At 40.7% G+C, this 25,666-nt stretch overlaps 1 pseudogene; it reads right to left on the bottom strand.

Annotated features, from left to right (window-relative positions):
- LOC111753195 (steroid transmembrane transporter SLC22A24-like) overlaps positions 1-24,925 on the bottom strand; it is a 35,347-nt pseudogene extending 10,422 nt beyond the window's left edge.
- Between the last annotated feature and the right edge of the window lie 741 nt (positions 24,926-25,666).

Raw genomic sequence — 25,666 nt, 5'->3', positions numbered from 1 at the left:
GGAGGACATGAGAGATCATTCAGGTATGCTTGATCTGGGTAGTGGTTATGTGGGTTGATACATTTGTCAAATTGATTAGACTGCACGCTTAAGATGTGTACATGTTCCTTTATGAAAGTTATATGCCAATTAAGGAGCCCTGGTGGCACAGAGGTTAAGAGCTCGGCTGCTAGTCAAAAGGTCGGTGGTTGGAATCTACCAGCCACCCCTGGGAAACCCTATGGGGCAGTTCTACCCTGTCCTATAGGGTCACTATGAGTTGGAATCGACTCGACAGCAGCAGATATGTCAATTAAAAAAAAAAAAATCAAAAGCCAAAGTATATTTCATGATAAAAGTTCTCAGCATCATAATATCCTGTGAAGAATTTTGTGCTAGAACGTGACATTCATAACTTTTATCTATTTAGTTAGACCCCATTGAGTCTTCTCATAATACTAGGCTATCTTAAAATACTCTTGTATATTATTGTTAACTCTGGTGGAAGAAGCACTCGAGAAATCAAACAACTTATTGCATTGGGCAAATCTGTTGCAAAAGACCTCTTTAAAGTGTTAAAAGGTAAAGATGTCACTTTGAGGACAAAGGTGTGCCTGACCCAAGTCATGGTATTTTCAATCACCTTATATGTATGTGAAAGCTGGACAGTGAATAAGGAAGACCTAAGAATGGATGCCTTGGGAATTGTGGTGTTGGTGAAGAATATTGAATATACCATGGACTGCCAGAAGAACAAATCTGTCTTGAAAGAAGTGCAGCTGGTATGGTCCTTGGAAGTGAGGATGGAGAGACTTTGTCTCACAAACTTTGGACATGTTATCAGGAGGGACCAGTCCTTGGAGGAGGACATCATGCTTCATAAATTAGAGGGTCAGTGAAAAAGAGGAAGACCCTTGATGAGATGGATTGAGATAGTGGCTGCAATGATGGGCTCGAGCGTAATAACGATTGTGAGGCTGGCAGAGGATCAGGCAGTGTTCCATTCTGTAGTACACAGGGTCACTATGAGTTGGAACCAACTTGATGGCACCTAACAATGACAACAACCACCACCACAACATTATTACTGTATCCGCACAATGCTCCAGTTAGTTTTCTGAAATAAGAAATGGATTTAAGAGTTCAGCGTCAGTTAATTAGTGGTTACCAGAGGCGGCAGGAGCGGGGGAGAAAGAGGGAGACATTTCTCAGAGGGCACTCAGCTTCTCTAAAAGTAGTGGAAAAACTTGGGAACAGATAATGGTGATAGTTGAACAATGTGATGAATATAACTAATGTCACTGAATTGCACATGTGAAGAACATTGAAATGACAAATTTTTGTTACATATATATTTACATATATATTTATGGAGCTTACCTCACAAAGGACAAGTAGAATATTCTTATACGCAATTCGTGTGTACAGAACAAGTCAGAAACTGATGTTCGGATCTGGGCTACATCCAACACTTCCTGCATGGTGGATCTCACAAACTTCAACAACAAAAGCAACAAAAGACATTTATGAGATGCCAGTAAAGCACCAGACACAGTGGTAAGTGCTATATGATGAGATAGACATGTTTCCTATCCTCAATGCATTTCTGTTTAATGGGAAACAAAGGTCTTAATCTATCTCATATGTGGACAGATACATAAGAAGTAAGTCTTTGAGAGCAGTTCCACTTAAAAGGAAGACTTATTGGTATTAAAATTTCCCTTAAGTATGAGTTCCCATGCCAGCCCATGTCTTCATTTAATCAGGACTCTTAGGCCCTTGTCCTTGTGTAATGACATCTCCTCTGGGGATACCTTAATTCTTTTTTTCTTATCATCTTCAGGGGTTTCTTCATTTTTAGAACCACTGAATTCTCCTTTATTATTAGGTTCTCCTATAAGGCATCTAAGGAGCCCTGGTGACACAGTGGTTAAGTGCTTGGCTGCTAACTGAAAGGTAAGCGGTTCAAACTGACCAGTTGCTCCGTGGAAGAAAGATGTGGCAATCTGCTTCCATAAGGATTACAGCCTTGGAAACCCTATGGAGCAGTTCTCCTCTAGCCTATAGGGTTGCTACAAGTTGGAATCGACTCGACGGCAATGGAATAAGGCATTTACTCTTTTCCGGGCTGACATTGGGCTTCTATCGGTTGTGCCTCTGTCTACACTGGTACACACGAATGATGCCAGAAATACCCTCCCTCCTCCTTTTTACCAGCTAACTCTTAATTGTTTCCTGGATCACTAAAGCTAGGGTGGATGCTTCCTCTGTGTTGACCAAAGAACTCTGTGTACATCTTGTCATAGCACATATTCTGTATTATAATGGTGTCTTAATTTGTCTGTGTCCCACAGTAAAATGCAATTTTCCTGAGCGCAGGGACTCTGAATTATTGCTGTATTAATATCCAACACTAGGCTGAAGCAATGTAGATGAACAAGTATTTTTAAATGAATGAGTGAGAAAGTGAATGAATTAGACACATCAGGATCTGGCTTCCACGTGTGAGGTGGGAGACTTAAAAAAAGAAATATGTGTAGGAGTTTTCCCACTCATGTACACTCTTGGTACGTTCCATTGAGGGGAATACATGCCCTGTAGGAAAAGAGGTTTTTGTCTCGTTTACTGCCATATCTGCAGTGTTTAAAACAGTACCTGACCTGTAATTTGTGTTCAATAAATATTAAATGAAATGAATAAATAAACGTATAAAGGCATGAAAGTATAAATCTTATCATTTTTATGCTGTCTTCTGCATGGCTAATTGCCCTTCCTTTTAATGGCTTTCTTATTTCCCCTAAAAGGGTGCTTGGGTTAGTGAAATTGCAAGAAATTAATTGTGTTTCTGTTACTTCCTCCTACATATCTAGGGTAATAGCAATACAAATTTATGCACTTCAGATGCCAGTGAATTGCAATATCTATGTCCAAATCCTTGACAAAAGACAAGACACATTTTTCAATGTCCCTGCTCCTGAAATAGTGACACCCTTTGAGAACAAGCACAGAAATCTAAGAAGACTCCATTCATAGAACTCCAGTTCTGGCCTTGTATTCACCCCAGGGAGCCAGATTAATATGTTTGTCAAGTTAAATCTTCATTTCATCCCACTAACCAGATTTCCTTTCCAGATTACTGTCAAGTTTAGGGTCTCTCCAATATTCTTTTTTCCATTTATGTGTGCAACTCTTTTGAGTTGCTTGAAGCCCTCATTCAAATTGTTGGTGACGATCAGCCACCAAGCAGACTCCATCAGCCACGTGATCAAAGAAAAGAGCACAGATTCAATGAGGTCTTCCCTTCGTTTTCACCACAGAACCTTATACCTGAGATGCATTTCCCATTTCTTCTAATAAAACCAATGCTTGGATTTCACTCTGGAATAGAAACTCATGCTCTCATTAGGCAAAACAAAACATAGGCAGTATATGAGGCATGGTTGGTAATTCAGGCTGTGTAGTCAGATTAGATTGCCCTACGGTTTAAGCCAAGGTAGATTTATCACGAAGCTCAGGGAGCTGGATTGCATAATTTGCAGTCTCCTTCCAAAGCCCCAGGAGAGGCCCTAGCAAATTTGTACTAGTAATTTGTAATATTTTTCTTAAAGAAAGCCTCCAAATTAGGTACACTTCCGCCCTACAAACTGCAACTTGGGTCTTACCAGCTATGTTGAAAACTTGCTATGTGAGCAAGTTGTATAACCAATGTCTGCTTCAGATTCACCAAGTGGAAAATGGGGAAAGTAGTTCTGCTAACTTGTAGGGTTGTTAGGAGGATAAAATGGAATAATTTTGGAGATAATAGTTATGGAGATAATTTTTCCCCTTACCTTTTATCCAATCTCATCCAGAAAGACTAAAAGCACTCAAAACATTTCCATCAATGATTTCCAAAGTTAAATAAATAATATAGTATATTTGCTTTATGAATTACCCTAACCTATGGTGCTTTTCTGTTAAGAAAAATAACAATTATAATTCTGTGTTGACTATACAGGCAAAGAGTTAATAACCATGAGTAGTAGAAATCCCCAGCCCCACAGGTAGAACGTCATTCTACTCTTTTTGTTTCCCAAGTTGCACGGTGGGTACAGACAGGGGACCATGGCTCAGGACTAACCCAGGGACCAAATAAACCCAAGTGTCCTGATTCTCATGCCTGTTCTTATCACTGTCTCCATTAAGGCAAAGCAGGTGGAGATTATCTATACCTGGAGGACACAAAAAAGACAGACATGGGCATAGACACAGTTAACTGCAGTCTGTGCCAGTCTTGAATGGCAAAAGCTAGTCCTCCCAGGAGTATCTGTCCAATACTGAAGGCAATGAATAACAGTGACATCTCTGCGGCTTGAAATTTGGGCACTGTCCACTCTGACACTGGAAAAAGACACAGGAATGATATTAATTTCAGACGTAGGGCAAAATTTCAAGGCCAATTCAAGGCATGGAGATAATGAAATGTCTGAATTATTGACTTAGAATAAAAGCATTTGACATGAGAGATGTGATAAAGAATCCTGCCAAAAAGTGGAGTAAACAATAAATGGGGAAGGTGGGAGCAAAGGCCATACAAGTACCAGAAATGGTGAGCTGGAAGAAACAACATCTCAACATCACCTTCCACCCAAACCTAAAAAAATATTAAACACAAGATTATATGGGAATAAAAATAATTTGTGGTAAACTTGACAAAAAGATGATTACCTGGAGTTAGCCAACTTTCACGATTAAGGGCACAGTCCTTCAGATTGCCAAGTCTGCCCAAGACCTCCGACCCCAACTGCAAGAAGCTAGGGTTCAACTACGTAGTTAGAAAGTTCAACCTAAAAGTTAAAAGAGTCCATACAAGACCACTATCACTTCTTTTTTCGTTTGTAGGTTTTTAATTTTTTTATTATCGTACTTAAGATGAGGGTTTACAGAACTAACCAGCTTCTCAGTAAACAGTTAGTATACATATTGTTTCATGACATTGATTACCAACCCCAGGACATTTCGAAAACACTCTACCCTTTTTGACCTTGGGTTCCCTATTACCAGGTTTCCTGTCCCCTCCTGCATTCTAGTCTTTGCTCCTGGGCTGGTGTACCCCTTTAGTCTTGTTGTGTTTTATGGGCCTGTCTTATCTTTGGCTGAAAGGTGAACCTTAGGAGTGACTTCATTACTGAGCTAAAAGGGTGCCTGGGGACTATACTCTCAGGGTTTCTCCAGTCTCTGTCAGGCCAGTAAGTCTGGTCTTTTTTTGAGACCACCATCACTTCTGACAACAACTTCAAACTCAGGAAGATTTTCCAAAACCACACTCAAGTTCCACAATTTGCTAGAAGGACTCGTAGAACCCACTGAAACTCATTATAATCACAGTTATTATAGGAAAAGGATACAAGTTAGAACCTGCAAAAGGCAGAGACACATAGGGCAGAGTCTTGAAGGGTTCCAAACATGAAGCTTCGTGTGTCCTCAGGAACATGATACTGTTTCAGCATTAACGTGTGACAATATGCATGGAGTATTGGTACTACGTATTGACACTCTGTATCATACAGTAAACTCGGTATCATCAGTCGCTTTGTCATACGGTGGTGGCTTGCATGTTGCTGTGATACTGGAAGCTTTGCCACTGGTATGTCAAATATCAGACTAGGAAGAAGGATTTGGAAGTCTACTTCTGAAAAAACTGGCCAGTGAAAACCTTATGAATAGCAGTGGAACATTGTCTAATATAGTGCTGGAAGAAGAGCCTCACAGGTTGGAAGGCACTCAAAAGATGACTGGGGAAGAGCTGCCTCCTCAAAGTGGAGTTGGCCTTAATGATATGGGTGGAGTCAAGCTTTCGGGACCATTTGCTGATGTGGCAAGACTCAAAATGAAAATAAATAGCTGCAAATATCTATTAATAATTGAAAAGTGGAATATATGAAGTATGAATCTTGGAAAACTGGGAATTGTCAAAAATGAAATGGAACACATAAACATTGCTATCTTAAGCATTAGTAAGCTGAAACAGACTGGTATTGGCCATTTTGAATTAGACAATAATATAGACTATTATGCTGGGAATGACAAACTGAAGAGAAATGGCATCGTGTTCATTATCAAAAAGATCATTTCAAGATCTATCCTGAAGTATAACTTTGTCAGTGATAGGATAGTATCCATACACCTACAATGAAGACCAGTTAATACAACTATTATTCAAATTTACAAACCAACCACTAAGGTTAAAGATGAAGAAATTGAGGCTTTTTACCAATTTCTGCAGTCTGAAATTGACCAAACATGCAATAAAGATGCATTGATAATTACTGGTGATTGGAATGCAAAAGTTGGAAACAAAGAAAAAGGATTGGTAGTTGAAAAATATGGTCTTGGTGATAGAAACGATGCTGTAGATTGCATGATAAAATTTTGCAAGAGCAACAACTTCTTCACTGCAAATACCTTTTTTCAACAACATAAATGACGACTACACACATGGACCTTGCTAGATGGAATGCACAGGAATCAAATCAACTACATATGTGGAAAGAGATAATGAAAAAACTCAGTATCATCAGTCAGAAAAGGCCTGGGCCAACTGCAGAATAGGCCATCAATTGCTCATATGCAAGTTGAAGTTGAAAGAAATTAGAACAAGTCCACAAGAACCAAAGTACTACCTTGAGTATATCCCACCTGAATTTGGAGACCATCTCAAGAATAGATTTAATTCATTGAATGCCAATGATCAAAGACCAGACAAGTTGTGGAATGACATCAAAGACATCATACACGAAGAAGGCAAGAGGTCATTAAAAAGATAGGAAAGAAAGAAAAGACGAAAATGCATGTCAGAAAAGATTCTGAAATTTGCTCTTGAATGTAGAGTAGCTAAAGCAAAATGGAAGAAATAGTGAAGCAAAAGAGCTGAATGGAAGATTTCAAAGGGTGATCTGAGAAGACAAAGTAAAGTATTATAATGAAGTGTGAAAAGATCTGGAGATAGAAAACCAAAAGGGAAGAATATGCTTGGCATTTCTCAAACAGAAAGGACCGAAGAAAAAATTCAAGCCTCAAGTTGCGATGTTGAAGCATTCTGCCAGGAAAATATTGAACAATGCAGGAAGCATCAAAAGAAGATGGAAGAAATACACAGAGTCACTGTACCAAAAAGAATTAGTCAATGTTCAACCATTTCAGGAGGTAGCATATGATCAGGAATTGATGGTACTGAAGGAAGAGGTCCAAGGTTCACTGAAGGCATTAGAGAAAAACAAGGCTCCAGGAATTAATGGAATGCCAATTGAGATGTTTCAGCAAACATGCAGTGCTGGAGATACTCACTTGTCTATACCAAGAAATTTGGAATACAGCTGTCTGGCTAACTGGCTGGAAAATAGATCCATATTTGTACCCATTCCAAAGAAAGGTGATCCCACAGAATGTGGAGATTATCGAACAATATCGTTAATATCACACACAAGTAAAATTTTGCTGAAGATCATTCAAAAGCGATTGCAACAGTAAGTTGACAGAGAACTGCCAGAAATTCAAGTCGAATTCAGAGGTCATGGAACAAGGGATATTACTGCTGATGTCAGATGGACCATGGCTGAAAGCAGAGAATACCAAAAAAATGCTTACCTGTGTTTTATTGGCTATACAAAGGCATTCGGCTGTGTGGATCATAACAAATTATGGATAACATTTCGAAGAATGGAAATTTTGGAACACTTAATTGTGCTCACACGGAACTGTACTTAGGCCAAGAGGCGGTCATTCAGACAGAACAAGGGAACACTGTGTGGTTTAAAGTCAGGAACACTGTGTGTCAGGGTTGTGTCCTTTCACCATACTTGTTCAGTCTGTATGCTCAGCAAACAAACCGAGAAGCTGGACCACATGAACAATAACAGGGCATCAGGATTGGAGGAAGACTCGTTAACAACCTTTGATATTCAGGTGACACAACCTTGCTTGGTGAAAGTAAAGGGAGTTGAAGCACTTACTGATGAAGATCAAAGACCACAGCCTTCAGTACGGATTACACCTCCAACATAAGAAAACAAAAATCCTCGCAACTGGACCAGTAAGCTAAAAAAAAAAAAGCAAAAAAATAAAAACTACATTACGATAAATAGAGGACATATGAAATTGTAAAGAATTTCATTTTACTTGGATTCACAATTAACACCCACGGAAGCAGCAGTCAAGAGATCGAATGACGCATGGGACAAATCTGCTGCACAAGAACCCTTCAGTGTTAAAAAGCAAAGATGTCACTTTAAGGACTAAGGTGTGCCTAACCCAAGCCGTGGTAAGCCATGGTACTTTCAATTGCCTCATATGCATGTAAAGGCTGGACAATGAATAAGGAAGATGGAAGAATAATTGATGTCTTTGAATTATGGTATTGGCGAAGAATATTGAATGGATTGCCAGAAAAAGGAACAAATCTGTCTTGGAAGAAGTACAGCCAGAATGCTCATTAGAAGCAGGAATGGTGAGACTTCATCTTACGTAATTTGGACATGTTATCAGGAGGGACCAGTCCCAGGACATCATGCTTGGTAGGGTAGGGGGTCAGTTAAAAAGAGGAAGACCCTCGAAGAGATAGGTTGACACAGTGGCTGTAACAATGGGCTCAAGCATAACAACGATTATGAGGATGGTGCAGGACTGTGCAGTGTTTCATTCTGTTGTATATAGGATTACTATGAGTTGGAACTCACTCAACAGCACTTAACAACAACAACAACACTGCTAAAAAATGCAAACCATCATTTGAACCTTCAGCGAGTTGTAATCTTTTTCTGGTAGAGAGTATTGCCTTGATGTTGATGGCTGCTGACTGATCAAGGTGGTGGTTGCTGAAGGCTGGGGTGGCTGCGGCAGTTTCTTAAAAAAAGACAACAAAGAAGTTTGCTGCATCGATTGACTCTTCATTTCAAGAATCTTTTCTCTGTAGTATGCAATGCTGTTTGATAGCATTTTACTCACTGTAGAACTTCTTTCAAAATTGGAGTTGATCATCTCAAACTCTGCCACAGTTGTATTAACTAAGTTTATTAATAATATTCTAAACCCTTTGTTGTCATTTCAACAATGTTCACAGCATCTTTACTAGGAGTAGATTCCATCTCAAGAAACCACTTTACTCATCTGTAAGAAGCAACTCCTCATCTATTAAAGTTTTACCATGACATTGGAGGAATTCAGTCATATCTTCAGGCTCACTTCTAATTCTAGTTCTCTTGCTATTTTCAACACATCTGCAGTTATTTCCTCCACTAAGGTCTTGAACTTCTCGAAGTCATTCATGAGGGTTGAAATTAATTTCTTTTAAACTCCTGTTAATGTTTGTATTTTGACCTCCTCCCATGAGACATGAATGTTCTTAATGGCATCAAGAATGGTGAATGCTTCCAGAAGGTCTTCAATTTACTTTGCCAGATCCATCAGAGGAATCACTATCTATGGCAGCCTTACAAAATATATTTCTTAAATTATAAGAGCTGAAAATTGAAATTACTCTTTGATCCATGGGCTGCAGAATGGATGTTGTGTTGTCGTTGTTAGGTGCCATCCAGTTGATCCTGACTCATAGTGACCCCTATGTACAACAGAATGAAACACTGCCTGGTCCTGCGCCATCCTCACAATTGTTGTTATGCTTGAGCCCATTGTTGCAGCCACTGTGTCAATCTACCTCATTGAGGGTCTTCCTCTTTTTCATTGCCCTTCACTTTACCAAGTATGGTGTCCTTCTCTGGGGGTTGGCCCCTTCTGATAACATGTCCAAAGTATGTGAGAGGAAGTTTTGCCATCCCTGCTTTTAAGGAGCATTCTAGTTGTACTTCATGCAAGAAGAAGTTGAGTTAACAGGCACGAAAACAACATTGATCTCTTTGGACATGCCCAAGTGCATTGTCAATGAGCAGTAATATTTTGAAACGAATCCTTTTTTTCTGAGCAGTAGCTCTTAAAATATTCAGTAAACCATGTTGTAAACAGATGCGCTTTCATCCAGACTTTGTTGTTTCATTTACAGAGCACAGGCAGTGTAGATTTAGCATAATTCTTAAGGGCCCTAGAATTTTCAGAATGGTAAATGAGCAGTGGCTTCATCTTAAAGTCACCAGCTGCATTAGCCCCTAACGAGAGCCAGCCTGTCCTTTGAAGTTTTGAAGGCAGGCATTGACTTCTCCTTTCTAGCTCTGGAAGTCCTAGATGGCATCTTCTTCCAATATAACGCTGTCTGGTTTCCACTGAAATTCTGTTGTTTAATGTAGTCACCTTCATCAATTATTTAGCTAGATCTTTGGATAACTTGCCGCAGTTTCTACATCAGGACTTGCTTCTTCGCCTTGCACTTTTATGTTCTGGAGACAGTTTCTTTCCTTAAACCTCATGAACCAACCTCTGCTAGCTTCAAACTTTGCTTCTGCAGCTTCCTCACTTTTCTCAGCTTTCATAGAATTGGAGAGTTAAGGCCTTTGCTCGGAAAAGCAAAGATGTCACCTTGAAGACTAAGGTGCACCTGACCCCAAGCCATGGTATTTTCAATAGCATCATATGCATGTGAAGGCTGGACAATGAATAAGAAAGAACAAAGAAGAATTGATGCCTGTGAATTGTGGTGTTGGTGAATATACCATGGACTGCCAAAAGAATGAACAGATCTGTCTTGGAGCAAGTAAAACTAGGGTGGTCCTTGGAGGCAAGGATGGCGAGACTACGTCTTACATACTTTGGACATGTTGTCAGGAGGGATCAGTCCCTGGAGAATGGCATCATGCTTGGTAAAGTACAGGGTCAACAGAAAAGAGGAAGAACCCTCAAAGAGATGGATTGACACAGTGGCTGCAACAATGGGCTCAAGCATAACAATGATTGTGAGCATGGCACAGGACTGGGCAGTGTTTCATTCTGTAGTACACAGGGTCAGTATGAGTCGAAACTGACTCAATGGCACCTAACAACAACAACAACAGGGCGTTGCTCTGGATTAGGTTTTGGATTAAGAGAATGCTGTGGTTGGTTTCACCTTCTGTCAAGACCACTAAAATTTTCTCCATATCAGTAATAAGGCTGTTTTGCTTTTTTATCATTCGTGTGTTCACTGTAGTAACACTTTTAATTTTAATTTCCTGCAAGAACTTCTCCTTTGCATTCACAATTTGGCTTCTCTATGTGATACTTCCCTGTCTCATAGCTTTAAGAACTATTTAAATTCTGATTAAATATCAAGTTTATGTCCCCAGCCTTGACCTCTCTCTTTACCATCATATCTATATATTCAACTATGTACCTGACAGTTCCATATGCATGTCAATAGTCACCTCCATCTCAGCAATTCCAAAGCAGACATCTTGGTCTTCGCCACCAAATCTGCTTCTACCCTAGTGTTCTCCCATTTTGTACAGTGGCATTAGCATTTACTCAATTGTTCAAGCCAAGCCCTGTATCCTCCCTGGATTCATCTATTAATCTCACTGGCAATTCCCCAATATTAAAAAGAAAAAAAAAGAATTCTACCTCTAAAACACTTCCCAAATCCAAGTACCTTTTATCATTTATATAGATACCTCACTAATTTACACCCCTAGCATCCTTCCTCCAGACTATTTCAGTAGCCTCCGAAATGGCTCTGCTACCACCCAATAGAGAAGTATGAGCTTTAAAGGTTCATGTGGTAAAACTCACATTAAAAAGACAATAAAGGCTGGAAAATGTAGTGAGAGTAGCTTAGGTGGGGGCAACACTAGATAAGGAGTAATGGAAAAGATCTTTGATGGCATACACGTGAACTTAAGTTATTAGGAGGCACAGGTTGAGAGAGGATCAGGGAAAAGAGTATTAGGGGTAGACCCAGGACCCAGTACCATTGAGGGGTAGGATCAAATGCAAATGCTCTGGAGTGGGAACTGACTTGATGTTTGAGGACTAGCTGGAAATAAGAGGAGGGTAGTAGGAGATAAGAAAGCCTAGCTCTAGAGTCTGGAAGGGTTTTATTCTAAGTGTAATGGAACATCATCAGGGTCCTGGCAGAAGAAAGAGGAAGTTAAAACTCGACAAGGCAGAGGCTCATCTTCCAGCACAGTATCAGACAATTTTCTGCTGCTATTCATAAGGTTTTCCCCAGTTAATTTTTTCAGAAGTAGACTGTCAGGTCCTTCTTCCTAGTCTGACTTAGTCTGGAAGCTCAGCTGAAATCTGTCCACCAAGTATGGCCTGGCTGATATTTGAAACACCAGTGGGAAAACTTTCAGTATCACAGCAACACGCAAGCCATCACAGTACGATAAACTGACAGACACGTGGTAACAGATCAATGACTTCTTCATTGCAAATACTTTTTTTCAACAACGTAAATGGAGACTATACATGTGGACCTCCCCAGATGGAATACACAGGAATCAAATTGACTACATCTGTGGGAACAGATGATGGAAAAGCTAAATATAATCAGAAAAGGGCGAGGGGCAACTGTGGAACAGACCATCAGTTGCTCATATACAAGTTCAAATTGAAGCCGAAGGAAATTAGAACAAGTCCGTGAGAGCCAAAGTTCGAACTCGAGTGTATCCCACCTGAATTTAGAGACCATCTCAAGAATAGATTTGATGCATTGAACACTAATGACCAAAGACCGGAAGAGTTGTGGAATGACATCAAGGACATCATACATGAACAAAGCAAGAGGTCATTAAAAAGAAAGGAAAGAAAGAAAGACCAAAATGGATGTCAGAAGAGACTCTGAAACTTGCTCTTGAACATAGAGTAGCTAAAGCAAAAGGAAGAAATGATGAAGTAGAAGAGTTGAATAGAAGATTTCAAAAGGTGGCTTGAAAAGAAAAACTATTATAATGACATGTGAAAAGAGCTGGAAATAGAAAACCCAAAGAGAAAAACAGGCTCGGCATTTCTCAAACTGAAAAAACTGAAGAAAAAATTCAAGCCCCTAGTTGCAATAGTGAAGGATTCTAAGGGGAAAATATTAAATGACACAGGAAGCATAAAAAGAAGATAGAAGGGATACAGAGAGTCACTGTACCAAAAAGAATTGGTCAGCATTCAACAATTTCAGAAGGTAGCATACGATTAGGAACCAATTGTACTAAAGGAAGAGGTCCAAGCTGCACTGAAGGCATTTGTGTAAAACAAGGCTCCAGGAATTGATGGAATACCAATTGAGATGTTTCAACAAATGAATGTAGTGCTGGAGTTGCTCACTTGTCTATGCCAAGAAATTTGGAAGACAGCTACCTGGCCGAATGATTGGAAGAGATCCTATTTGTACTGGTTCCAAAGAAAGGTGATCCAACAAAATGTGGACATTATTGAACAATATCATTAATATCACAGGCAAGTGAAACTTTGCCGAAGGTCATTCAAAAGTGGTTGTAGCAGTACATTGACAGGGAACTGCCAGAAATTCAAACTGGATTCAGAAGAAGACATGGAACCAGGGATATCACTGCTGATGTCAGGTGGATCATGGCTGAGAGCAGAGAATACCGGCAAGATGTTTACATGTGTTTTACTGACTATGCAAAGGCATTTGACTGTGTGGATCATAACAAATTATGGATAACACTGAGAAGAATGGGAATCCCAGAACACTTAATTGTGCTCACGAGGAAGCTGAACTTAGACCAACAGGCAGTTTGATCAAAAAGAACAATTAGATTCTGAGTGGTTTAAAGTCAGGAAATGTGTGCGTCAGGTTTGTATTCTTCCACTGTACTTATTCAATATGTACGCTGAGTAAAATCTGAGAAGCTGGACTATATGAAGAAAATTGAGGCATCAAGATTGGAGAAAGACTCATCAACAGCCTACAATATGCAGATGACACAACCTTGCTTGCTGAAAGTGAAGAGGACTTGAAGCACTTGCTGATGAAGAGCAAAGACCACAGCCTTCAGTATGGATTACACCTCAATATAAAGAAAACAAAAATCTTCATAGCTGGACCAATAAGCAACATTATGATAAACGGAGCAAAGATTGAAGTTGTCGAGGATTTCATTTTATTTGGATCCACAATCAATGCCCATGGAGGCAGCAGTCAAGAAATCAAACAATGCATTGCACTGGGTAAATCTGCTGTAAAAGATCTCTTTAAAGTGTTAAAAAACAAAGATGTCACTTTGAGGAATAAGATGTGTGTGCCCCAAGCCATGGTGCTTTTGCCCCATATGTATATGAGAGCTTGACAATGTATAAGGAAGATCAAAGAAGAATTGCTGCCTTTGAATTATGATATCAGTGAAGAATATTGACTATACCACGGATTGCTAGAAGAACGAACAAATCTGTCTTGGAAGAAATACAGCCAGAACACTCATTAGAAGCAAGAATGGTGAGACTTAGTCTCATATATTTTGGACATGTTATTAGGAGGGACCGGTCCCTGGAGAAGGACATCATGCTTGGTAAAGTAAAGTAGAGGGTCAGAAAAGAAGAAGTCCCTGAATGACATGGATTGACAAAGTGGCTGCAATGATGGGCTCAAGCATAACAATGATTGTAAGGATGGCACTGGACCGGGCAGTGTTTCATTCTGTTGTACGTGAGTTGGAAGCGACTTGACCGCACCTAACAATAAGAACAACACTGGATGAGAGGGAGGTGCACCAAATTTACCTCCAAAATTATCTGAAGAAAGAGCAGCCTGTCATATATGGTTTCGCTGGGTGTAAAACACAGATTGAAGGAGAAGCTTTCATCTACTCAGTATTCAATTAAAATTAACAAATGCAGGAAGAGTAGATGATTTGTATACATTTTCTGTACTCCTCTTCCCTACAATTTCTTTAGAAGCCTTCAGGTGTCTAAACGTTCCCCTCTCCTTAAGAAGATTCATTCAGTGGAGGAAGCTTACTTGGTTAGAAATGAGTCTTCCTCAGAGAGATAATCTGGAATCATAGGTTTAATACAATGAGATGAATTCAAATAGAGAAGAGGATGTACTCCATGTCAGGCTCATCCATTATCTCCTTACATCCTTAAAAGTACCCTACATGACAGTTGGCACTCACCACTGCCCCAATTCCATTAACAACAACAAAAACAAAAAAACAAAAACTGATACATATTTAAGTAAGTACCTTGCTTGTGTAGCAAGTTTCCCTCATAGCTGGTAGAATCAGGAGTGAGTCCAGTCTTTGTGAGGCTGTAAGTGTACATAACCGTCTTGAAGGTACTTCTTTTAGAAAATGACAACATATTTTGAATATGTATTTCCTAGGCTTCTATAAAGGCCTTAGAAAAGGTCTATACAAGTGAGGGGAAGTCAAGCTTCAGCTTCAGGAGCTTCATGGTAAATTTGCACCCGAGTAAGAAGGGAGATGTTTTGTCTCCAAGTCAGCATCCTCAGCAGTGAAGGTGTACTGCATGGGGGCAGGAGTGTCAGCCCCATATTTTTCGAGTTATGATACAAGAGAAGGTAAGTTATATTCCTCGGTGTATCTAAAAAAGCAGTGGGTAGTAGATGGAAGTGAAAAGGCCTCTAGGGACAGAGGTTATATGAAAAATAAGCAACTGAGAGATTGCTCCTGTGTCTTCCTCTTTGCTCAGGTGGTTGGCAGAGTCTGCTCGATGGCTGATTGTCAACAATAAACCCAAGGATGGCTTAACGGAACTTAGAAAAGTTGCACACATAAATGGAATAAAGAATGCTGGAGAGACCTTGACCATGGAGGTGAGCTAAAAGGGAGACCTGACGAAGAGATGGAAGGAGGACATAACTTGACTTCTAAACTAGTTGGTGTCCAAAGTTGAACAGAGGTTGAGATGCAGGTATGGTTATGGATCTTCTATCCTGACTGCCCTATATCTCGATGGGCATCAACATTGTTTGTTTTGTCACTGAAGAAGAATATGGTAACAAGCATTGAACACTGGAATTTTGGCTCCACAGAAGCAAAAAGCATTGAGTATTCATAAATGGAGAGATTGTATATTTGTCTCTCTCATTGTACAAGGTAAAGTGACTAAAACTAATATGTTCCTTTCAAATTAATATCTGTGGGTCTTTTTTAAAGGTATTAAGGCCAGTAGAAGGAAGGGTTAGTGACCATGCAGAAGAGAGCATAAGGAGAGTCACTTATTTCTTCATTCAGTCACCCACTCCTTTTCAAGATGTGTTTAATGAACCATGTGGTAGGTGCTGTTCTAGCCCTGGAAACATGGCAGCGACCACAACAGCCCCAAATCTCTGCTTCGTGGAGATTATACTCTACATATTACAAGTTCCAAGAGCATAACTGAGTGGAAATACTTCAGAGAAGTCTTTCTCTTTTCTTTGTTTTTCGCTCCAGGTACAAAAGGCAGATATTGCTGTGGACCATTAAGTAAATTATTCACCATGTCAGGCACATATATAGGCACTTACTGAACAATGATTGTGTGCCAGGCAGGTGGCTAGACCATGAATAACAGAATAAGTCAGGAACTCAGCTTTCAATGAGTTTTCACAGTATTATGAGAAAGAAAAATAATAGCCAATTGTAAATCCAAATTTACACAATGATAAGAGAATGGAAAGAGTGACAATGGAGCTACACTGATAATTTTGTTAATAAGAACAGCATAAAGCTGGTTCCTAAGACGCAGCGATCAAGCATATCCCCGCTTTCTAAGCTCTCCGTTATCTCTGATACCAGGCTACCTTACAGCCCTTTCTCTGCTGGCTTTGATAATTCACTGTAAACTCTCAAGAGCTCTTGGATTAATCTTACGGTTATGAGGTTTATTAGTGTAATAGGATATAACTTCAGGATCCGCTTCATGAAGAGGTACATGGACAAGGTTTAGAAGGGTTCCCTTAGGCAACCAGGGAAGCTCACAAAGCAGGACACCTCTTGAAGCAGAAATGCCCTTGGTCAGAAAAGCTCTCAGAGCAAAAATCCCTCATCCCGGACCACTCTCAATCAGAACAGCTCTTGGAACAAAAAGCTCCTGACTAGGACAGCTCTCAATCAGGCCAGATCTGGATCAGGACTGTTATCAGAGGAAAAAGCTCTCTGAGCCCCATGTAACAGGGATTTTAAAGCCAGTCCACGTGTTCCAGTAAGTTACTGGGTAGGCTGCCTAGCTATACTGGTGTCTAATAAATCCACCAAAAAACTCCCAAAACCCATTGCTGTTGAGTCAATTCAGACTCATAGTGACCCTACAGGACAGAGTAGAATTGCCCCACAGGATTTCCAAGGACCAGCTGGTGGATTCGAGCTCCCCACTTTTTGGTTTGCAGCTGATATCTTAACCACTGTGCCACCAGGGCTCCAACAAATACACAGGTTTAGTCAATTACATAGGAAATCCCCTAAATTATTTTTCCAAAAACCAAGGGCAAAGGCCAAATAAGGGAATTAATTTCCCCACAGGAGCACAAGAAGAAACATCTACTCTTATTTCCTTGTGAAAGGAGAAGATTAGGAGTTAGACAGACAAAGAGGAAGAAAAAAAAAAACACATCTAAAAATATGTTCAATGGCACATGTGACAGGCTATATAGGCCCAGAAAAAATTAGAAGATCATTTAGCAGAATACTTTAATGAAGAAGAAAAAAATGGTCCTGAGAGTTCAGATCCCACTGAAGATGGTGGAAAGAATTAAAGGTTTCCACAAATATGAAGCCACTGCAGAAACAATGCACTGAGGGTACTGATTTGATGGGACACCATTGGCATTGGTTTTTTAAAAACAAGGAAACTTTGAAATTTAGGTGGAGGTTTTTTTTTTTTATGTTGTTAGGTGCCATCAAGTTGGTTCCAACTCATAGCGACCCTGTGTACAACAGAATGAAACATTGCCCGGACCTGTGCCGTCCTCACAATTTTGCTATGCTTCAGCTCATCGTTGCAGCCACCGTGTCTAATCCACCGTATTCTGAGTGCTTTCCAACTTGAGGTACTCGTTTTCTGACATTATACCAGACAATGTTCTGCTGCTATTTGTAAGGTTTTCACTGGCTAATTTTTTTCAGAAGTACATTGTGGTCCTTCTTTCTAGTCTGTCTTAGTCTGGAAGCTTTGTTGAATCCTATCCACCATGGGTGACACTGCTGGTATTTGAAATACTGGCGGCATAGCTTTGAGCATCACAGGAACATGCAAGTCACCACAGTACAACAAAACTGACAGACACATGGGGGTAGAGTTATACAGCAGTCCTAAGAATTCTGTTTATATGCCTAAAGTATATAAAATTGCATTGGACTAAGTAATTTCTCAGGAACTGTCTTTGTATCAAGAATTTTTGTAAAATTTGAATGGTAATAGTAATATTAGCATCATGAGAAGCTATCTAACTTCAGAGGGGATAATGCAAATCAAAATCAGTCTAAGGCTGCTCCCTATGAGGTGGAGGTAAGACATACCTCCACCATTCAACCTTTTACCAATTCTCACACCAGTGATCCATCCCACAGCACCTTCTACTTCTCTTCTGGGTTTGTAATCTGTTTCAAAGGCCACACAGTACTGTTATGTGATTTATTAAGGAATAGGGTATAACTTGGGATCAGAATCAACAGGTGACAACTCAGGATCAGGAAGCACGTAGGCATGTAGGACAATTCTTTTAGCTCCCTTCAACTGTGCAAGCCTACTCTCAGCTCCCTGAGGTCAGTCTTCTTCTTGACCCCCTGAAGACAGCCTCCTCTTGGCTTTGTCAGGGCAGGCTCTTCTTGGCCCCTCAAGATAGGCTCCTCTTGGCCTGCTCAGGACAGGCTCCTTTTGGCCCCATCAGAATAGGCCCCTCCTAGCCCCCTCAAGACTGGCTCCTCTTGGTCCTCTCAGGGCTCTGTCCGTCACAGTCTGCATTGTCCCTGGGCTCGAACTCACTGTCTTCAGTGTTACATCCCTTGATTCGTGTTATGTCTCTTTTAGGAGACTCCTTACCTTCTTTCTCTCTGCTTCTTCTTTATTCTCTTCTTCATTCTGCTTCTTCCTGCTGCGTCTCTTCTTGCTTCTTTTTGTCTCAAAAGCCTCTGTGGGGCTGGATGCTTAAATACACAAACTCCTTGTCAATTTCAAGACATGGCACTCCCACTAGGTACTCCCACGGCCTGACCAGTCCCCTCTTGATAGGCCATAGATGTTTAACTTACATAGTAGGCTACAACTCACCTCATTTCAATAATCTATTGACCAATCTCTGCAAGGTGCACACCAGTCACAGGGCAGGATGCAGGCCAGGAGCAGACAAAAAGTATGAAAACCAAGTTGTTTACAGCTTACCCAGGAAATGTCAATCAACCTGGACAAAAGTAACAAACCCTCTGGGGTACAAAAATAGGGCAAAGTTAACACCTCAAGGCTTAGGGAAAAAAATCTTTCAAGGTGTTTTTCCAAAGAACCAAAACAAAAGGCACATAAAGGAACTCATTTCACCACAGTTTTATTTACCAGATTGACCTAATCCAGAGCATGAAAACTAGAACACTTACAGGGTCCCGGCGGAGAGCAAAAATAAGTAATACAACTCAGATGTTAGATAAGTATAATGTATTACCAAGGTGAATGTCAATTGAAAATCACATCAGTGCCAGGTGGAAGAAAGAGCATTGCACAAAATGAGCAATGGGAGCTTGTGTTAGTCAGCGGACCCTATACAAGAACGAGTACCCCAAGGCACCATAATTTGATTTTTTTTAAGATAATGAAAAATTGTGTTGTATTGCCAAAATTCCCATTTGAAAATTTTGACAACGAAATCATATTGTATAAGATCACTGTTCTAATCAAATATAACACACTCGTGAACCAGATTCAGCCTGCCAGACAAGTTCATGACTTCTAGACTGGTCGCTTTCTTTTTCTTTTCAAAGCTCTTACCTGCTTCTCAGTGTCCCATCCACCAAAACTGTCACGCCTATTGTGATCCATTAGTGAATCAACTTGATTTGTGGTCTTAGTCCTGTTTTTACCTAAATCCAACAGATTGCCTGACACATCCTATTTAGACAATCTGACTTAAAGCTGTTCCAATTTATATGCATGCAAATATCAGTCTATGGTTATTCCAGTAAGGGGTTTTTGTAGCCCAGTAAATAATACACACCTCCTCTTCGCAAAACAAAAACAACTTATAGTTGAAGTGTTCAGAGAGATGGAGATCAGAATTTACATTTTTTACTACTATGAAAACTGGATTAGAAGACACAGCTTTAAATTGGTGGCAACAATAACTTTGCTATCACTTCTGCACTGAACTGAGCTAACTCAACAGTCACAGGTTTTCCCAGCAGGGGAAGGGCCTGTCCTTCAAATAGATGGCATGGCCCTGAGGCCCTGATGCACTGAACCATTATGAAAATGTAGAGTGAAATGCAAGTGCAGGCCCACTGTGTTCTCCCAGGCTGTTAACACAGTCCCCCATGGTCTGCTTAGGGTATGTAGAGAGGGCAAGCCCAAGCCCAAGCCCATTGCCATTGAGTTGATCCTGACTCATAGTGACCCCACAGGGCAGAGCAGAGCGACCCCACAGGGCAGAGCAGAGCTACCCCATAGGGCTTCCAAGGAGTGGCTGGTGGATTCGAACTGCTGGCCTTTTGGTTAGCAGCCAAATGCTTAACCACTGGGCCACCGGGGCTCTGTAGAGAAGGCCAGAAGTGTTAATATTTCTAAGTCCCTGCACATGGAAACATGAGGATTAGGCAGTGAACACTTCCTATATCCCCAACATTTCTTAGGTAACTTCAAGAGGCAGTTGTTCGGACAGAACAAGGGGATACTGATTGGTTTAAAGTCAGGAAAGGTGTGCGGCAGGGTTGTATTCTTTCACCATACCTATTCAATCTGTATGCTGAGCAAATAATTGGAGAAGCTGGACTATATGAAGAAGAACGGGACATCAGGATTGGAGGAAGACTCATTAACAACCTGCGTTATGCAGATGACACAACCTTGCTTGCTGAAAGTAAAGAGGACTTGAAGCACTTACTAATGAAGATCAAAGACCACAGCCTTCAGTATGGGTTGCACCTCAACATAAAGGAAACAAAAATCCTCACAACTGGACCAATGAGCAACATCATGATAAATGGAGAAAAGATTGAAGTTGTCAAGGATTTCATTTTACTTGGATCTACAATCAACAGCTGTGAAAGCAGCAGTCAAGATATCAAAAGACACATTGCATTCGGTAAATCTGCTGCAAATAGCCTCTTTAAAGTGTTGAGGAGCAAAGATGTCACCTTGAAGACTAAGATGCACCTGACCCAAGCCGTGGTATTTTCCATGGCATCATATGCATGTGAAAGCTGGACAATGAATAAGGAAGACCGAAGAAGAATTGATGCCTTTGAATTGTGGTATTGGTGAAGAATATTGAATATACCATGGACTGCCAGAAGAATGAACAAATCTGTCTTGGAAAAAGTACAACTGGAATGCTCCTTAGAAGCAAGGGTGGTGAGACTGCGTCTTACATACTTTGGCCATGTTGTCAGGAGGGATCAGTCCCTGGAGAAGGACATCATGCTTGGCAGAGTACAGGGTCAGTGGAAAAGAAGAAGACCGTCAACGAGGTGGATTGACACAGTGGCTGCAACCATGAGCTCAAGCATAACAATAATTGTAAGGATGGCACAGGACTGGGCAGTTTTTTGTTCTGTTGTGCATAGGGTCGCTGTGAGTTGGAACCGACTCGACAGCACCTAACAACAACAAGATTGCAGAGATAGAGGCATTGAATGCATCTTGGAGGTGTTGTTGTTGTTGTTAATTGCTGTCAAGTCAGCTCCAACTCATGGTAGCTTCATGTACAACTGAACAAAACATTGCCCAGTCCTTTACCATCTTCATGATCATTGTCGTGTTTGAGTCCATTGAAGCAGCAATTGCATAGTGCCTTCCAATACAGAGGGCTCATCTATATTCCAGGACCGTATAAACAATATTCTGTTGTAATTCATAGGGTTTTCATTAGCTAATTTTCAGAAGTAGATCACCAGGTCTTTCTCCCAAAATCTCTTTGTCTGGAAGCTCTGCTGAAACCTGTCCACCACGGGTGACACTGCTGGTATTTGAAATACTGGTGGCAAAGCTTCCTGTAAAGTAACAACATGCAAGTCACCATAGTATGACAAACTGACAGACCAGTGGCGGTCTTAGGGGTAGTAATATTTAAAATGAGTCTTAGAGGATGAGGTGGAAATAGCCAGGTTTAAGTAGGGCAGGGATATGATGAAATTTGCAGTCTGAATGAGAGCCGTCTGAATGACTGAAGAGGAACAAGGCCAGTGGTGTGTTGGTATATGCTTAACAGCCAGCTTCCCAGAAGGAAAAAAAAATTAAAGCCCCGATCTCTTGATATGTGACAACTGTCATTTTTTTCTGTTGTGCATACCACCATCAGGATACCATTGTGACAGCCATGGGCTCAAAAATTATTAAAATATTTAACAAGTGGCTCTTGTGAACCTCTACCAGCTGACTCTAGTACAACACTGGGCGAGGCTTGACGCAGGAGGCTGTTTCATGATTTTCACCACATTATGGTGTTGTGATTAGAAATAGGATGTAAAAATAAAGGAGGAAGATTCATAAAACAGATGGAGTAACAGCATACTCCCAGTAGAATATAGGCCTCCTGTACCTTAGTTTGCTATGGGTCGGAATCAACTCGACGGCAGTGGGTTTGGTTTTTTTTTTTGGTACCCTAGTTTCTAGAGGTAGGTAGAGCTTTATATCTTAGCACCTGTGTTCAGTAAGGATTCCACCAGATAGGTGAAGCCTCATGCATTCCAATAAATGATCTGATGGCCCCTTCCTCAATAGTTCTGGAAACTGTGTTCACAGTTTCTGTGTGCTCACCAGGAAAGAAAGACCAATACAAAACAATCCCAGCAAATCCCTAGCTTTTGCTTTGATACTGAATGGAATTGAAGCTCAGTCTCACAGGCATTGCATCCCTCATCTGGCCCATGCTGGAATCCTTTCTTACCACACCACCCATGACAATGGTCCGTGGTCATAAGTTTCTGGTGTCGGGAGCAGGAAGGAGATGCTGCCATGACTTCTCTCTACCAAAAACAGAAACCAAATATTTTGTTGCTCAGGCTGGTACCACAAACTAAAAGGACGCTCTTGATTGGGTAAGTTCTGTTCGTTAGGGTGGGTTTTCATTTTTCTGAATTAACTTCTTCCTAGAATATTCAAAATGGCTCCTTAGAAATTGTTTTACTTATACAGGTGGGATCAGAATGGAGCTAATATTATTTGAATAATTATAAATGCCTGACAGCTCATATGCATATTTTTTTACCTATGAAATTCTTATGAGAGTGGCATTATCTTTTTCCTCCTTATCTTCTTCTCCTTCTCCTATCCCTGTTCCTCCTGCTCCCCTATGTCCTCTTCCTACTTCTCTTCTTTTTTTCTTCTCCTTTTCTGTCTTCTACATGATGGAAAATTGACATCCTGAGCTGTTATCTTCCTCAAGCAAGTGGCAGAGCCATAATACGACACCAGGTTATAACCAGGCCTGGGAATAAATCATATTATACCAAGACCTCTCTGCTTTTCTCTTCAGATTTAATTCTAGGCATCTCATTCATGAAGACACATGTGCCAGGATTTCTCTGAAAAAGGCTGAGCTGAGGACTAAAATAAGGGCTCTCAAGAAATTCTCTCCCTTCACGAGACACACTTGCTACCAAGGACACCAGCTGAAAGCCAGGTTCACTTCCTGATCTGAGTATCTAACCTATTTACCCTTTTTGATGCCCTGCAGCCTTCTCTAGTTCCTATTTAAAATGTCTTGTCGCTGCATTAATTTCCCTGAGGCTCCTTTAACTCCCTAACTTACTGTTCATACCATTTTCACACCTCTAAATGCAGGTTTAATGTCTATATTTTCCACTATACAGAAAGGAACTTGTCCCTTTCTCCTTCTGTTGGGTGCCCAGTCCACCTCCCAAAGCCTAGCACTTTGGTGCAACTGATGAAGGTTTGTTGTTGCTGTTGTTGTTGCAGGTTTTGAGATCCACCATGCAGAAGGAGTTGGAGGCAGCACAGCCTCTGTGTGTGATTTGTTCCACGCACCCAACCTGCGTAAATGGATCTACCTCACACTTTTTGTGAGGTAGGCTTCACACAGCGTGTGAGTCTGTTTCTTATTTCAAAGGATACAACAGTGTTGTGGGGGACAGACTTGGAGATAAATGATGAGGAAAACACAAAATAATTTCTGTGTTTGGAGTTGGTCAAAGGGTTATGAAAAGACTCGGAGGAGATAATTATACAATGAGGAGTATGTATGTTACATCACCCTACGAGTCTCACAGGAGATAATTATACAATGAGGAGTACGTATGTCACATCACCCTACGAGTCTCGCCCATCCCAGGGGACTGATGGTGAGAATGTGAATCACACTGCAGACCTTGAGTTTTAAGTTTCTTCATTTTTGTTGCCATTTTAATTGAGGAAAACTTATAAACAGCAAAGTTTACTAAAGAATATACAGCTCAATGAATATTTCCGTGTGTAAATATGTGCCCAATACCCAGATTGAGATATAGAAACAGTCTAATTTCTAAGAAGTCCCATCATGCATCCTCCATAACATACTCTCCAGCACCCCCCCCAAAAAAAAACTTAACAAAAACTCTGACTCCCATCACCTACAATTATTTTAGAACAATTTAAAAGTTCTCACCTGGAAGGAAATATTCTATAAAACATACCAACCTTAATACTTTACCAACAGTCACTGGCTACCTGGGCCAAGGCCACGGTCGATTGTAGAACATAAGCTCTAAATCTTATGACGTGTCTTTCCTCTTTTGTTCACCACAGATCTGTAGGCACTGTACCCTATTTTGGCCTCTTGCTCAACCTTCGGCACCTGGGGAACAATGTTTTCCTGTTCCAGGTTCTCTTTGGCATTGTCACCCTTCCAGCCAATTGTGCTTTGCTTTTGGCAATGAACCGTGTGGGCCATTGAGGAAGTTTTATAGTTTTTATGTTCCTGTTGGGAATTTCCATTATGATCCTTACATTTGTGCCTCAAGGTGAGAAAACATCACAGGTCTTAGAGAAAGGAAGTGGCTCTCCCCCATTGCTCTGGGATTGTACTATCACACCTGCCTTGGCCAGGAGGAGAGGGACTTAGAAATTCCTTGAAACCAATCTGCAGGTTTAGGACAGATTCTGCCATTAAGTTGTCCGGAAAGAAGCTGAAGGTCAGCAAGGCTTGGCCCAGACATATGGCTATCTTCATCATTCCTTAGAAATATGTGGAAAATGATGCCATTTCTCCCTGACATTTTCTGTAGAACCACAGTTGATCACTTGCCCTTTGTCCAATCACACATTTAATAAAATCATTGAGGGACTAGGCCTTGCAACTGTATCCCAGGATGAAAACACTTCCCTGTCTGGGCTCTCATTACAACAGCTTTAGTGACAATTTACTCCCTGATCTCTATGTATCTACTTGCATGTCTGGCATTAGGTCACCATGACTGCAAACCTGAGTTAGCGGTGGCTTTTTTGACTTTAAGGAAATAAAACCCTTTGTGTCAGGCAGAGATGAAGTGTACAGTAGAAATAAGGGATTAAGCAGATTCAGTTCATCTCTTAGGATTTTAATTTTACTAAATTTAATGATCCTGTGTGAGAATTAGGAAACCCTAGTGGTGTAGTGGTTAAGTGCTACAGCTGTTAACCAAGAGGTTGGCAG

Source organism: Loxodonta africana, chromosome 7, assembly GCF_030014295.1.
Source record: "Loxodonta africana isolate mLoxAfr1 chromosome 7, mLoxAfr1.hap2, whole genome shotgun sequence".
NCBI lineage: Eukaryota > Metazoa > Chordata > Mammalia > Proboscidea > Elephantidae > Loxodonta > Loxodonta africana.
The sequence above is the reverse complement of the archived record's forward strand: the minus strand, read 5'-3'. Positions and strand labels throughout refer to the sequence as shown.